The sequence below is a fragment of the Apium graveolens genome, chromosome 1, assembly GCF_009905375.1.
Source record: "Apium graveolens cultivar Ventura chromosome 1, ASM990537v1, whole genome shotgun sequence".
Taxonomy (NCBI): domain Eukaryota; kingdom Viridiplantae; phylum Streptophyta; class Magnoliopsida; order Apiales; family Apiaceae; genus Apium; species Apium graveolens.
Window position 1 is genome coordinate 87,604,193 of NC_133647.1, and position 17,033 is coordinate 87,621,225.

General features: G+C 33.3%; 1 pseudogene; it reads right to left on the reverse strand.

Moving 5' to 3' along the window:
- Positions 1 to 286: 286 nt before the first annotated feature.
- On the reverse strand, positions 287 to 13,877 carry LOC141664941 (cell division cycle 5-like protein; annotated as a pseudogene).
- Between the last annotated feature and the right edge of the window lie 3,156 nt (positions 13,878 to 17,033).

The window sequence follows — 17,033 nt, forward strand, 5'->3', positions numbered from 1 at the left end:
CACAAAAGAAACTGCTGATAACCATTAACATCAAGCTCATGAAAATAACTTCATGGAGCTATGGAGCTGGATCATCATCGCTTTTCCACGAAGTAAAGTACCTGTTTATTCCTCTTGCCAAGTCCACACCAAACTTCATGCCTGGTAAGAGATTATTTACTCGAGTATTTTACCTGTTATATACAAACATTATTTAATGGATATGTGCTGATTCCACTTTATTAATCCAATCAGTTTGTACAGAGAAGCTCCTAAGTCCTAAACAGTCTCAAACAGCAAAAAAACATTTAGTACCAATTAAATTAATAAAAATACACATAAACTCAGGACCACAGCGACATATTAAGAAATATACAATCAAGCAATAGATAATAAATGCTATACACTTGTGATTACCTACTCTCATATACATCCGGATGTTAATCGCTTCACTGAGCAGACCACTAATATTACATCTTCAAATATATAATTGCTACTCCAAAGTGAATAAAAATATTTCCTACAGCGCAAGAGATATTAATAATCATTATGAAGTTTCTGAGATATACAATCCCCAATCTACCTTCACGGTACCTGAATCATATATGATTTTTTTCTTTCACAAAATAAAACGTCAGTTAAGAGGCTTAAGGTGAAATGAATGAGGAATCAAATACATAAGCCTAGAAAATACGATCTGTATATAATAGACATTTGTGAACCTTTGTCATGATGCGCCAGCCAGTACTATGGGGATCCAGCACTTCTACTGGGTCGTTTCCAGAAACACCAATAAACCTCCCGCTCAGCATTTTAAAACCGACATAGATAAACATATATATGAGTTAAAAAAATAAAATCAGCACATATACCGTACATTTTCCCTGATATTTTTGAAAGTAGCCATAACTTCATAATCCAAAATCATATCCAGCAGTCTCAAGGAAATATAATCTATTTTACAAATATGTGGGTGATCGAGAGGGGGTACCTATGCAATTTACATAATACACGAGACAGGAGTATAAGAGTCGTTTCACCTGAAATAAAATTGATCATTCCTATATTCCGGGCCCTCCCATCGCTCTAACATATAAATACACAAATATTTATTATAGTTTACTATTGAGTGAATTTAATTTAACGAGTATATCAAATTTTTGAAATTCAGTACAAGTAATTCAATCAATTACAGATAACAGCTGACAGCTAATTGTCAAATATGGCCTGAAGGTTTCTACTATTATGCTGATAAACATTTGTTACAAGCTTAATCTTTTGTTCAAACTTCAAAGCAGTTTCAGACATTAATCCTTAAAACACACCATTGTATTAGAAAACTTAACTTACTTATTTTGCTTTTTTCAGACAATGGCAATTTAGATCAAGTCCTCTAACTAAACCACTATTCAAAGAAAGAAAAATCTGCATTCAAACTATAGGTTCAAAATGGAAATCACAAAATCAAAATATTAAGTTACTCTCGCTAATCCACAGGTTAAAAACTAAAGCTTTGAAAAGGATAAAACAGTTGACCAAATGCTGACATTACTAATGCATTTCAGCACCCGGACAAGAACTTCAAGTTCAGAATTTAAAAATTCAACGGCATGTTCATTACGTAAAGAGAGTGGTTTGAAAATTTAATAGTAACATTAGAACAGCAAATCCGATTTAGCAAATCCGAATATCAAGTGCTACTAAATACTTGGCAGTCAAGCAACTTGAATTATGCATCTCCCACAGTAACAATCAATGAGAACACTTAATATAACGTTACTTCACAGATGGGGCCTGTAGGAAGCATCTATGTTGCCCAGGTGATTGCACCAAGTGGAACATCAGTGAGAGTGAACCGGAAGTCCTGCGTTTTTCAAGTGTGGGCTTGAAATTGAGCTATCAACTTAGTTTTACTATAGTTGGACAGAAGCCGGGTTCAGGTAGTTCTTCATTTGGCTCATTGGCCTTCAACTATGGGAACTATAAAATTAGCAGTCCCATTGCAATTAATTGGCAGTAATTTAAAGTGTCAGAAACAAAATCTACTGGTATCTAGAAATATCAAGATCAAAAAGTCAAGAACAGTGTACTAATCGTTACTCTATTTGTTGGTGTCAAGAAATTTTTACCAGCCCACTTAGAGTATAAGAACAAAAGCTTTGACAAAAATGTATATGTAATATGTTACAGGCTATTTGATGGAATTAAGAACCTTTAAATGTAAAAAGTGAGCAAACCTGACTATTACCAACATAGCAATATAAACCAGGCTATTTGTTTTGTTTTCTTTGCCATTAAAGAAACAAAACAAAGACAGGATACAACCATGCAAAGGTTCATGGAATACAAATGATCTCAAAGCAAAAATAATTAAGCCCAGGAGCAAACTGAAGAAGCAAATTGACTAGCTTACAATAAGCCGATAACAGGTAACCACAAGTCCATCTAAAATTGACATAAATAACAAATTAAATAGACACCGAAGTACTTTGTATTGCAAGAATATATATTTTAATTAGTTAAGAAAAAATATACTCTCAAGTCATTATGAAGTCATAACTTGCATCAGACAACTTCTGCTAGATGGTAAATTACAATTATGGATATGTATACTTAAGTTAAATAAATTATACTAACATGAATACCTATAGTCTCAGTATGATAAAATTTCCAGCAATCATTAGTAAATTACCTCAATTTACCAGATAAAAGAATTATAGAGGATTAAACTGTAAAAATGGGGGAAAAAGGAAGCAATAACCAGAAATCAGAGGTTCTACTCAAGGTGCTCTGGGATGTCTTTATTGCAACAGGCTTGCAACTATGATATCACTAGCTGCAAAAAATAGGAAAAAAGCAATATAAAGATGAAATGCAACACATAACCGTGTCTATATACAAAAGAAAGAGTTACGAAGATACATTTCTATAGATGATGAACTACCAATCTTCAGCATAAGGTTGTTTCATTTACTTACCAAAATTCATCTTGAAATCCTTTAGCCTCAACAACATGAGTTATCTAATTTACTTCAGGTGTATTATTGGTAAGTCTTTCTAAGAACACAACTATTATCTACCAAAAGATTATACAGAAATTATAATCAAGTGCACATGATTAGGGAATGTGGGGGCGGTAGATTCATTTAGCATGGAAGTCAGAAGAAACTGTTTACTTTATTTGGCTTGAAAAAGCAAGCACTTCGCAGACGTTGAATTCACAGTAGAATCTAATGAACAATATCACAGACAAATACACTATATTTCAAGTACTGTGACACAAGCTATATTAATAGGTAAAATAAAAGGCATCACATAAATTCTGGCATATGCCCAAAATTACTAGCAATGCCGCACAATATTTATTCATACACGTATTCACAGTAATACAGCATCTTCAATTCCTTAAGCAGGAGAAAATTGATATGCAACTAAACTACAAACCTTTAAAATCCACATTAAACACCCACATGGGCTGACCTAGGTGTAGGAAAGTCAATACGCAGAGTGAGATTCTTTGCTGCTGTAGGACTATTTAGTTTCGGACATTACTCCTTCTAATAAACCATAGTCAAGTCCTCTCATAGAGAGTGCTGTGTAAAACTATAGCCTTGAAAAGGATAAAACAGTTGACAAAATGCTGATATAATAGTAACATTAGAACTGCTAAATCTGAATATCAAGTACCTTGTATCTGGAAGCTAGAATCCACTTTATTAATCCTATCAGTTTGTACAGACAAGCTCCCAAGTCCTAAACAGTCTCAAACAGCACAAACTGAAAAAACATTACGTACCCAATTGAATTAGTTATACACATAAAAACAGGACCTCATCAGCTATATACTAACTAAGAAACATACAATCAAGAGATAATAAAAGCTATACACGTGTGGTTACCTATTCTCATATACATCCGGATATGAAACATAGGAAATCGATTCACTGTGTAGACCACTAATTCAGTGTATACGACTAGTGAATTGATTCAGATATATATTATAGTTTACTATTGAGTGAAATTAATCAACCAATATATTAAATAGTTTTAAAATAAGTACAAGTAATTGTTTGGAAACAGAAGGATAAACAGAAACCTTAGTTGCACTTCTTTTCTGCATAATCCTTCTCAACTCTCGCTTGAGCTGACAAAACACAACCATATCGTTTTTGTAAAGTTTCTTCAAGCTCCTTCTGCTTCTGAACTTCTCTCCAAAGCGTATTGACTCTGGAAGATGCCGAAAGCTGCTCCTGATTGCGTAAAGCCTGGAAGCACTTAAGCTCAATTTCAGCATTGTCCACTAGCTTAAGGGTTGCCTCAATTAGTGACCAGAGGTTTTTACCTCTATGCTGGTAACCACTTGTAAGAACCTTAATCTTTTGTTCGAATTTCTGGGCCTTTTTAGCATTGCCGTGCATCCTCCTCCTCAACATTTCAAATTCATCCTGCAATGAAGTTATCTTTTCCTTCTGAACATTTTCACTAGTCGGATACTTCAGGTTATCATGCTCGAGTGAGGACAGAAACTCTTTCCTTACCATCATATCAGCTTGTTCAATCATAGTAGGAGTAAGAAAGGTATGGTTTCCCTCATCAACTCTAAACAAAGAACTTTCCAGAATCTCCGGTGAAGCAAAGCGAGGTCTAGGGAGCTTGGCTTCATCCTCAGCCTTCTCTTTGGAAATCCTATCAGACATATCTTCTTCCATCTTTTCTTCAGGCTCTTCACTGTCTCCTGGAATAGGCTGGACCATTATTTGATATTCATTCTTAGACTGCAGAAGGCCGGTCAGACCAGAACGTAGATTTCTTCTAACATCAGCTTGTCTTTGCAATTCCATTTTAGCAATCATAACTGTGTCATCATTAATGTGCATCTCATCTCTAATGGAAGTTCCTTTAGGAGTCATACCGAATGAAGGACCATCGCTTAACAAGAGCATTCCAATTCTGGGAGTTAGACCTGCAACTTTAAGGTTTGGTGTTTGATTTTTGATCTTTTTTGGAGTAACCCCTGAAAAATCAGAAGGGTGCAGCTCTGGAAGCCTAAGTTTTGCAATATGTTCCAATTCAATGTCAGAAATTTGTGGTGGAGGGAGATTAAGTTTTGGCCTCTTTGTAACTGCTTCTGGATCATTAAGCTTATTCTCCTGCAGCATAGCTAATGGCGCATCGTGCCTCTGCAGAATCTCATTCTTTGCAGAATCTTGTCTTCTCAACCGAGCTTCCACATCTTACCTCTTTTCACCTTCAAGTTCCTGAATTGTTGTCGGAAACAGTGGGTGTTCAACTGTTTGGGTTTCGTCCGTGACATCATAAAAGCCAAGAGGAGGCTTCTTTTTAAAGGGAATTTCAGCATTATAGTAAATGCCATTCCTTTTCCTCTTTCTATCCCAATCACCAATTCCTGCTGTGCTTAATTCCCTCCTTTTTTGCAAAGAGGCAAGGCGTCTGGCCTCTTGAAGCTGCTTTTCCCTGGCCTTCCTTTTCGCCTTCTTCCCCCTGGTATCAGCTAACCGAGAATGTGCTTCAGCAAGCATCTCAATCTCATCATCATCCATATCAACAGGATCAGGACGTGCAGGCCTTGATTCCGCATTAGGATCAGTCTCTCCGAGACGCAGCTTTCGAGGATCATCTCCTGCCTCATAACTCCCATCTCCAGCACATGCAGCATCCAGAAGTCTTTCATAACGCTCCAAACACTGCAACGCAGTACGACCAACAATGGGAGCAATAGTCCTCCATTGAGTAGGCATTAACTTGGCCAAGTGAAGTAGCTTCTCATCTTCTTCTCTTGTCCACTCCGTCTTCTTGATCGAGGGATCTACCCATTCACACCAACGAGCCTTGCATTGTCTATGAGTTTTACCAACAACAAGTGTTTGTATACCAGACCATTCATTCTTGCCATACTTCATAACACCTGCTTTCAAGGTCTCATCTTGGGTGTTCTTCCATGCTCCGCCCTTCATCATCATTCTCATCTACAACTCAACGTGTTAATCAACGCCACCTAATCATGTTATTTATAATACTCGTCTCCATCTTCGATTAGGATTATGTTATAAGACTATTTTTATGAGTAATGCTAGAGGCAAAAAAAAAAGTTACAAAAAATTGTCACAAAATGACATGGCATGGGTGATGTGACAAAATGAAAATTTTCAATTGGCCTTATTAATGTAACTGCAGGGGGTTCATTTATATTTAGCCAACCAACATGTGACATGTGTCATTTGTAACTATTTTAGTAACTCATTTTGTACCTCTACCATTTTCCTATTTTTATTGGATCTATTCTAATCCTATTCTAATAAGTCCAATTATTTAAACTAGACTTAATTACACAAATATGCCATGAGTTATAATTCTTTTACACACAAATAGCCAATATATAATAATACGCATTCATATGATTCATGTATAATTTTTTTGTCACCCGATTGCATTCCGTTAGTTTTCTTTAACAGATGTTATGATTTTTTATAAATTAAAGATGTAATTACACGAAAATGGCTCGAATTATAATTTTTTTGCACAAAAATGATTAATTAATAAATTAAAAACCAAAGAGTATCTACATATTAAATCAATCACAGAATTAAAAAACAAAGACACCACTAAATATTTCTGTAGTTCGGTCCCCTGAGGCCCTTGAAGAAACACGGATGATCTTGTGTACTGTGAAGTCAAGTGCATGGTTTTGTGTGTATTTCTTGGCATTTTTAGTATAATCTGAAAGTCTCTCTTTGATTTAGTCTATCTATGTTGGCTTTATATTGAAATATTTTGGTGTTTCTTTATATCATGCTCGTTAGCTTAATTAGTTATTAAAAATGTGCTAATTTTGTATATGTTATCTCGTTTCCAAGATGTAAAACTTTGTTGCCCCCAGACTATCACTTCTAGATATTGTCTAACATACAATTTTGATTCCTGAAATTTGATATAGACTTTGAATTCATAATTTGTTAGTACATTAGTATCCTTAATTAATATCCTTAATATTTTTTCCATGTTATCAGACTGTACATGATAATAAGAAATACATAATTCTAAGCAAAATATGGTTGAGCTTCATTTTTCTGGCACTTTGTTCTAAATTTCTAACACTTATTTTATGTGGATACGACATGTTTGGAAGGCAGGTTGTGAATGTTCCCCCATTCATGATCAGGGTGGATTCACAGAAATATATTGACTTCTCACTTTGGACTCCCTTTGTTGAAAACCGACCTGGTAGATTAAGCGAAGAAATCAGAAGACTGTTTCTAATAAAGCTAGTTGCAGGGATGGTGATAAGGAAGATAAAGATTAAGGTGTTAAGCTTAATATACTTTTTAATGCTTATGTTTGAAATATGATTTACTGTTTTTCGTCTTGGCTCTGTCCTAGAATTGTAGATTAAGGTGCGATTTTTGTAGTTTTACAAAAGGGAAGTCGTTTACCTTTATAAAAAAACTAATTTGTAGCTTCTCTTTGATTTTTATATTCTGTAATTGATTTAATTTGTATATGCTCTTTAATTGCTAATTCCTTGATTAATCATTTTTGTGCAAAAATGTTAAATTTTGGCCATTTTCGTGCAAATTCATCTATAATTAAAAAAACCCTAACGTCTGTTAAAGACAACTAACGGAATGCAATCAAGTGGCAAAAAAATTATAATTGAATCATATGGGTGCCTATTAATATATGTTGATCATTTTTGTGCAAAATAATTATAACTCGTGCCATGTTCGTGCAATTAAGTCTTTAAACTATACAATCGATCGTGCAATTAAGTCTTTAAACTATACAATCGAGTGGCAAGATGGGTTGTTACTTTGTTAGGTCTTTTTTAATTTTATTAATAATTATAAGTTTTAAATAAACTAAATAAAAATTTAAAATATTATTTTTGTACATTTTATTACAAAAATTGTGAATAAAGTTTGAAGATATAAATAAAGTGAAAGTCAAAGACATCTTTTCAATTAAATAAGTTAATTGGCTTACTACATCGGGCCGTAACAAAATAATTAATACTATTAACGCGATTAAAAATTTACGCTATTGAATTGGGATAAAACAAAATTAGAATTAAAAGGTAATTCGTTGATGGAAATGACATAAAGAAAAAAGAAACTCATATAAAATACCAATTCGGGCTAAAACAATTTCAACTAGGACTAAAATATAATTAATTGGATTTTGTTAATATAACGGGTTTATAAAGTTACGATCTTTCTTATATGTCTATAATGTGTGTGTATATATATTACTATTTAAAATAATATTAAAGTGGTAGACATTTATTTATCCGTATTTTGATAATCCTCTAAATTTATAACAATATTTAAAATAGAACACTTTCATTAATTGATTAATTTTCAAAATATAATTATATACAGACAAATAGAATTAAATCAGTACAATAGCCTTGGGCCATAATAAAATAATATCTATTATACACCCGTGTAAAAAAGATTATAATGATCCTAAGATAAAAGAAAATTATAAACACTATACATTCGGATTTAAACATAATTATATTATTGATACAGGTTAAAAAAACTAAATTTAGTTAGTTGAATTTTCCGCATCTAAGCTAAAAAGAACAATAAACACTATTGACGTGGTTAAAAAAAATTATATTATTAAATCGGCCTAAAACAAAGTTAAAATTAAAGTATAATTTGTTGGTCGACATAATGATATCGAAAAAAGCAAAATAATGTATAGCTCTCATTTGGGCTAAAACAAAATAATATTCAACCTGGACTGATATAAAATTAAAACAAACTAAATATATATTATTTGGATTTGGCTAATATAACGAGTTTATATAATTATGAGTTTCTTTAATTTAAAAAAATAATAAAAATATGAATTAGTTAAAACAAACGTGCACATGTTATAGGCTAGTATTATATTATATCCTTATATAGAATAAGTGTAAGGGAGTTCATATCCAAAAATCCGGTCATGTACTGTGACAACCCGGGTCAAATCCCTACTCTTTTTCGGGAATCGCGACAAGCCTCAATTTCGGTCTGAAAATAAGCCAAAGTCTAATAGCCTAAATGTAGTCAACTTAGATAAACAACAAGCCCACCTCATACCCCCAAAAGATCATAATTTGTTGGTGCGCATAGTAGGAGTACTTTGCCTTATAAACTGAACAGATGTTTCATATCTTCTCGATGTGAAATTGGGGTGTTACATGTATGATGTATCGCCAAAATAATCTCAACCGTTGATCTGATATTTTTGAAAATAGTAGATTAGTATTATATCTTATTAGAATAAAAATATATTCTTGAAAAGTAGATCAATTAAAAGAAAGAAACCAATAAAAAGTAATTCTACCTTATTAAAGAATCAATTTATTAAAAAAGTAAATTTACTAATTATATCATATTAATTCTTTTTAAATTTATAATAAAAATAAATGGATAAATTTAGAGATCATATTAAATTCTTTTCTATTTATAATAGAAATATTATGGATAAATCTAAAATTTTACCGTAAAAATAAAGTTTGATACAAGTCGTACAAATTTTATCGTAAATAATGAGCGGCATCCAGTAATATATCATTATTATCCAAGTAATAATAATTAAATCGGTGATCGATTAAATCTTTTATGAATAATGTACAATATAATATAATCTCTTTAACCACATAGCATAGATTAAACTAGAGACATGTAATGTGTCAAACTCGTCATAGTTTAGTCTTGGTTTCTTTTATTAATGAGTAAACTATCATCATAAATCAACATTTGAATGCGACCATGCAATTTATAGTCTAGCTCAAACAAGAGGCCAGTAATATCACTCCTAAAATATGAGGGTTAAATCATTTCTAGGTTATTCATATTTCTCACACGATTTATAATATACCTGAAGCACACTTTTATCATTACACCGGTCAAAGGTAACTTTTAATGTAATCAAAGTACATTAATTCTCGTACACAATATAATGATTTCAAGTTGAACGACCATTATAACATTATCATTTTACGAATTACTTATGATCCTACAAACATGTAGAATCGCATATTAGGTCTATCCAACACCATGTACATTTATATGTGCATCCGTTTTTTACTTTAGAATCACTATACCTTATGATCATTGAGATGTGATCATCATTAAACAAACACACTAGTCTTAATATATTATCATTGTCCCTTAATGATAATACTCGACTAGTGACCTTTAAGAATACTGATACTATTATCATAATCTCATTTCTAAGTCACGTATTTAGAGTTATATATTGCATATCATATTCAAGAGACATTTATTAATCTATTTATATCGCAGTAAATAAAGACATAACAAATTATAAAAGAAATAATCGATAGAACAAAAACATTAATAATCCAAATGGCTTAAAGTAAAACATAATAGTATTTGTCTTTAGGGCGCAAACACTAACACTAGTTACATGTTATATGTTCTAGTAGTCGCTACTTTAAAGCTTGGATGAAGTTCCCCCATCGAAAGATTACTCCCTAGGCGCCACTACTTTATAAATTTGTCATTTAATCAAGTGAAAAGCTACATAGTTATATATAGACGTACCTTACAGCTGTTTTGATTCAAATACTTGGGTCACAGGCAGCCACGTCTCATTTTCTCTTCTCCAAGTTACCTACAATTAAACCTCTTTAAAGTAATACCCTTGGGACCAGGAAAAAAAATATTATTTTACCGAATTTATTACTTTATCGATATGATAATTTTTTATTACTTTATCGATAAAGTAATATTTTATTACTTTACTGAATATTATGTAAAAACAACCACAATTATAAATTATTCGACATTTCAAAATTCGTTCATAAGAAAATAATGGATAAGAACTGGTGAAATAAATAAAGGTATTGAAGAATTAAATGAAACTATCTCCAATTTACGATATAGGAATGTGATGGATATTGAGCATCACCTTAATTATCCAAGTTGAGAATGATGCAGTTATGGAATCATCTACAGATGAAAAAATTATTTTGTTGGTAATGAACAATGATGAAGGGACTTGCCTAGAACCGGACGATAAAAATGTCATTCCAAGCGTGTCAGCAAAAGAAGTATTTCAAGCAATCAACACTTTGAAAAATTACTTGTTACAACAAGAGCAAAAATACCGAAAGTTATTTATACTTTATATAAAGTCAAGAATGATACTAATTTTGGCTTTGGTGGAAAGAGAAAATAAACTACTATCGATTCATATTTTACAGGAATTGAATTTTATAACTCATATACTATATATATATACTCTCTCTCCCCCCTCCCTCTCAATATATATAATTATTACTTTACATATTACTTGGGCCCTTAATGACTTTCTAATTTTTTATTATCTTATGCTTTTAGCGAGAATATTACTTTACAATATTGGCCAAGTTGAGACCGACAAAATTTATTACCTAAGTGAGATTATAACTTTATCGGATATTACTTAATCGAGGTTGAACTATACTCTACAAATACAATCAAGTCAAAAGTCGAGTAATCACTTCTCTTGAACTTAAAAGCGAAGCTATGGTAATTCATTTAGCGGAGAATCTTTAGATTTATTTAAGTAAATTGTGGAGAGAAGTGATGCCCGATTTTACACTAGACATTAAAGCCTTTTACACACTGGTACACTCATTGTTATAGTCTCTTTTATTCATATTTTTTTATTCCTTAATGAAGAATTATAACTTTTAGAGTGAAGAGGATAACCATAGTTTAACGGCTATTTTATATAAATATAATATATTATATTGATTATTTTCTGTAAGATTAACTATATAATCGTCCATTCTTTATTATTTTATTTACTATATGATTTCTACATTTATAATTTTCTAATTATTTGTAAATATTTTGGAGGATATTCTAATATTACTGGTAAAAAACTAGATTATAATTATTACAATATTTAGTTCTAGGGTTCAAGAGCTGAAGGCCTTTAATGACTGCGCTTGTGTTTCGTAGCTTAAATCTTCTTCACAAGATGCCTATGTATCTCTGTGAATTTAGAAAATCAAGTCAAAAACGTAGTTCTGAATGATGGGGTAAGAACCTTTATATAGATGTTGGATGTCCATGAATTGTACTAGGGTTAGGAGACTTGATGAATAAGTCTCTATGTTATAATGGACTTTGGAGTCCTAAAACGTAAAAAGGAGATTCCTTGTTGATTTAGGTGCCCAGTAGGCTACTCAATAAAGAACTGTATCCTTTATTGGACACATTTAATGAGCTGTTATTTTGCCTTATTTATTAATTACGAAATTAATAAACAATAGTGTCTTCGGGCCTTATTAATTGGGCTTTGTTATTGGACCATATTGGGTCTAATCAATTCAACATTTATTATGTCTCTAGGCTAATTTCAGGCCCATATCATTTGCCCCATATCAGTGGCAAAGGCTGCAACTAGGACCAGGGTACTCGAAACATAGAAAATAAACCAAGAAACATATAAAAAGACTAGCCCAACATCCATTTAACTTAAATCCATTTTAAACAAGAACAAAGAGGCAGAAAATCATAGCCAAAACCCGGGAAATAAGTTGATTTCCGTCAATATACCCATTCAATATAAACGTGGAAACATAACCTGTCAAAAGGGTAGAGGCAGCGAGGAAAGCGCTTGATGTTCACTAGCTTCAAAGGATGAGAAAAAACCAAGATACTGGAGTAGACCAACATCAACAATAATATTAGATTAAGGTCGTGGCTTTCAACACCTCATTTCATTGTAGCTTGATAAGAACTGGATTGAGATCAAATGCCTATGGCATCTACTCGGCAAGCCAGTTCAAAAATACAATCTCCTGCAAAATTGCCCACCAATAATTAAACAACACAGGTGCTTGCAAAGAACGAGAAGCAATAGCAGAAATGAAAACTAATAGCAAAACTAAAATTTAAGAAATTGAACATCGACCCTAATAAGAGAAATGAAAACATGGACTTACTTGATGTTTAACACATCTGTTGTGGAATGCTATTCATCTGATGAGTTCAGAAAGAAAGATACTGCAGACTGTACTTGCTGGTTTGAACATAAAGTAACAATGTATCAGTTTTACTTCGCATTAATCTAAATCTAAATAAAGGAAAAGTCGAACACCATTTCAAATATTCAGATTGATATAAGGTCTTACAAAGGAGACTATTCACTCTTTCCTTCAACTTCAGGTGCCTTCTTCTTTGATGTTTCCTGCGAGTACAAGAAATTTCCGAATAGATATTGTAAGCTCTGTCTCTTTCTGAAGGTACATAACCATGTTGACCAAGCTTCAAAATATCTAAAGATGACGCAGCCATTAGTATTTAGTAAAAAAACCCGTAATTAATTTAAGAAATATAAATTCTAGTTCATTAATTTAAGAAATATAAATATTAAAAGAAGGATGAAATCCAAAAATTAAACAAGAAGGGTTCCATCCTAATAACCAAACATAACAAAAGAGTTCCATAATTATCTCAAATAAAACATAAATCAAAACAAAGATCCAAACTTTAAAACAATAACAACCCTTAAGAAAATGGGCTTGATCCTAACACAAAATCACTCCCGATTCTTCAATTTCTGGACCATTTTCTCCAACAAATCAACCTTAATAACCTTAATAATCAAAGAAGTAACAGAGAATAGCAGCCAATCAAAACCAATCTTGATAATATAAGAGAGTTTGAACCCTAATCGAACCAAAATCATTGTCTCTAAACCTAATTGAGCCAGAACCCTTGAATCCAACTCCAATCTTAATTGTTTCATTAAGATGGAGAAAGAGAGAAAGATATAAGAGTTTGTAATTGATTTCCCCCTTTCTGTAGTCCAAAATTTCGTTTCCTGCTTTTCCAAAACTTGGCCGCTCCTACCCCAATTTCACAAGCCCAGTCCAGTTCATATACTTTAATTTAGTTGAATATAATTTTTTTATAAATATTATAATATAAAATATTATATTTAAATCGCACATATTATATTTATTATAATTAATTTATTATGATTTATTTTTAAATATTCAAAATTATTATAGACTTTTATTTTTCAAGTAAAAAATTATTTTAGTAATTTTAATAAATATTTATAAACTAATAAAGCGTATTCTTTTAGTTTTATATTCAAATAAAATATATTAACATTTATAAAATATTAATAATTTATTAATTTTACGTGCATTTACTTTCTACAAAACTCCATAAACAATTTCATACAAATCATTTAAATTAAAGATAAATTTTATTTTAAGTTAAATTTTTAAAAAAATTATCCAGTCCTCTACGCCAACACGACCTCGTGGGTTGCAATAGGGAAGACATCTATGTCAACACCATAACTGTATTGAGCTATAACAAATGTCTCGGTGCCTATAGTAACACCAAAATCTGGGTGTTGTGATAGCTCCATAATTTCATATCTATTGCAACGTTTTCTAAGGCAACACCAAATAAAAATGTGCAAATAGGTCATCTATGACGTAGTGTACGGTCAACGTTACGGAGACCATTCCTAATTTCATTTCTGAGAGGCCTCGCAGCCTTGATGAGGATACTTCCCATTTTACTGTAACATGGGGCTTGTAGAGAAGGGATACAGTTGTAAGGAGCTCGGAGGCTGCAACCATATGGTCTGAGAGTGTGGTTACACCACGTGACCGGTCTGAGATCGTGGAGTCTTTTGATGACCTACAGATTGAGCGCCTTAGTTCCTAGGCTGTGGCCTCAGTAAGCTTCCATTTTCTTTCTTTTTGTATCCTTCTTATTTTTCCATCCTCTTGTTTATATCTTATCGTGTCATAATGTGGTTTTGCAGATGAACACCTATCTTCAGGCTGCTCTTCATAACCTGAAGGAGGTGAGAGCTAACATTACTATGGACGAGAGGGATAGGGACAGGAATCAGAAGGCCTCTGAGGCTAACTTTGCTCGATTCTGAGAGGTGGAGAAAGAGCTGGCGGACGAGAAAGAGAAAGTCCGTATGCTGGAGTTGGTTGTTCAGAGGGGTCATGCTGAAGTGATCGCTGATTACAAGGCATCTCAGGACTTTCAAAATGTCATGAATGCCGAGTATGACGCAAACTTCCCTGATAATTTTGCCACTTGCTGGGAGCATATTATGGGGGAGATCGGGAAGAAGGTTTCTGAGGTGACTCTTGAGGCGTACCCAGTTCCTCCTATTCCTGGACAGGGGTCTTCCGATGAGGAGGTTCAAGATCTCCCGCCTTCTCCTATTCATGTTGTTCCAGTTGAGGCCGCAGTTTCTTGTCTCCAGGATGTGACTCCTATGGAAGATTATCCTATTCCCCCTACTACTATCAATGATGGGGGAAACGATGATGACTTGTTTAAGGACCTAGATTAGTTTTCTGGCCTTGTGAGCCTATCCTGGCTCTTTTGTATTTGGTTTAAACTCACGACTTATTTATTTATGCATCTTTTTCCTTCTTATTTCCTTTCTACTTAGCTTTGCGCATTTCATGCTTATCACGCTTTACGAAATTATAAGGAAAATTTTTATGGAAAGAGAATAACAAATAAATAGTCTAAATGTTAATAAAATGGGTTCGACCCTTACATATCAGGAATGAAAATCCTTATAAATTGGAATGAAAATCCTAAGGGGCCAAAGGCCCATGGTCTCAACGAACCTTATTGTTACTTGATAATCCTAATAACTTACTAACTGACTTAAACAAGAAGTTATAGGTAATAAGTCTTCAAATTCTGAGCATGCTAAGTTCTTGGCACTTCTTCTCCTTCCATTATTTCTAGCTTTTAGGATCCTCGTCCTTGGAAGCTTTTAACCTTATACGACCCTTCCCAGTTTGGGGCTAATTTTCCTTTCTGCCCTACTCCAGACACATCAACTTTCCTTAGAATTAAATCTCCTTGTTTAAAGAATCTTTCCTTCACCCTCAAGTTGTAGTAGAAGGAAGCTTTCTTCTAATACTCCACAATCTTGCCATGTGCTTCATCTTGAACTTCGTCTATCAAATCCAAAGCTAGTCCTTTCCCTTCTTCATTTTCTTCAGCATTGAGGGCTTGAATTCTTGGAGATGAATGTGATATCTCCACAGGGACAACTACCTCGGCTTCATATAGCAACATGAAGGGTGTCTCCCCTGTTGTTACTTTACATGTGGTCCTATATGCCCAGAGTACAGGAAGTACTTCATCCATCTAATTAATTCTGGACTTCTCAATCCTCTTCTTCAATCCATCTAGAATAATCTGGTTTGTCACTTCTACTTGCCAATTGGCTTGAGGGCGTGTAGTGGAAGTGAATCGCAGCTTGATTTCATTCTCCTTACAATACTTCTTGAATTCTTCATTGTTGAATTGTGTTCTGTTATTGGTTACCAATATGTGAGGAATTCCATACCTACACATGATGTTTTCCCACAGGAATTGAGCAACTTGCTTGGTCGTAATCTTAGCCAAGGGCTTGGCTTCGATCCATTTGGTAAAGTAATCAATAAATACAATTAAAAACTTCTTTTGGGCAATAGCATCGGGAAAGGTCCAAGAATATCCATTCCCTACATAGCGAACGGGATAGGGTAGTTAATGGAAGTCAGAATTTCAGGTGGCTGCCTTACTACTGTGGCATGTTTCTGACACCTATCACATCTTTTCAAATAGTTTTTGGCATCAGCCATCATTTCTGGCCAATAGAATACTAAGCGAGTAATCTTATGATCCAAGGCCCTACCCCCAAGTGTTGGCCACATATACCTTCATGCACCTCTTCCAAAGCTAGTCGGGCTTCATCAGGCCTAAGGCACCTTAAATAGGGAATCACAAAGAACCTTTTGTAAAGGATCCCATTGATCAGGGAATATCTTAAGGCTCGCACAAACAGCTTTCACTGCATCACTAGGAAGCTACCCGGTCTACAGATGAGCCTTAATAGTATCTATCCATGACCTTCCAAGCCCTATAAGGGAAACTTGTTTGACGTCGATGCTTCGTGTTTTCAAAATACGGAAGTATACGCTTTCAGAGCTTTCTTCTATTTCTGATGAGGCAAATCTGGAAAACACA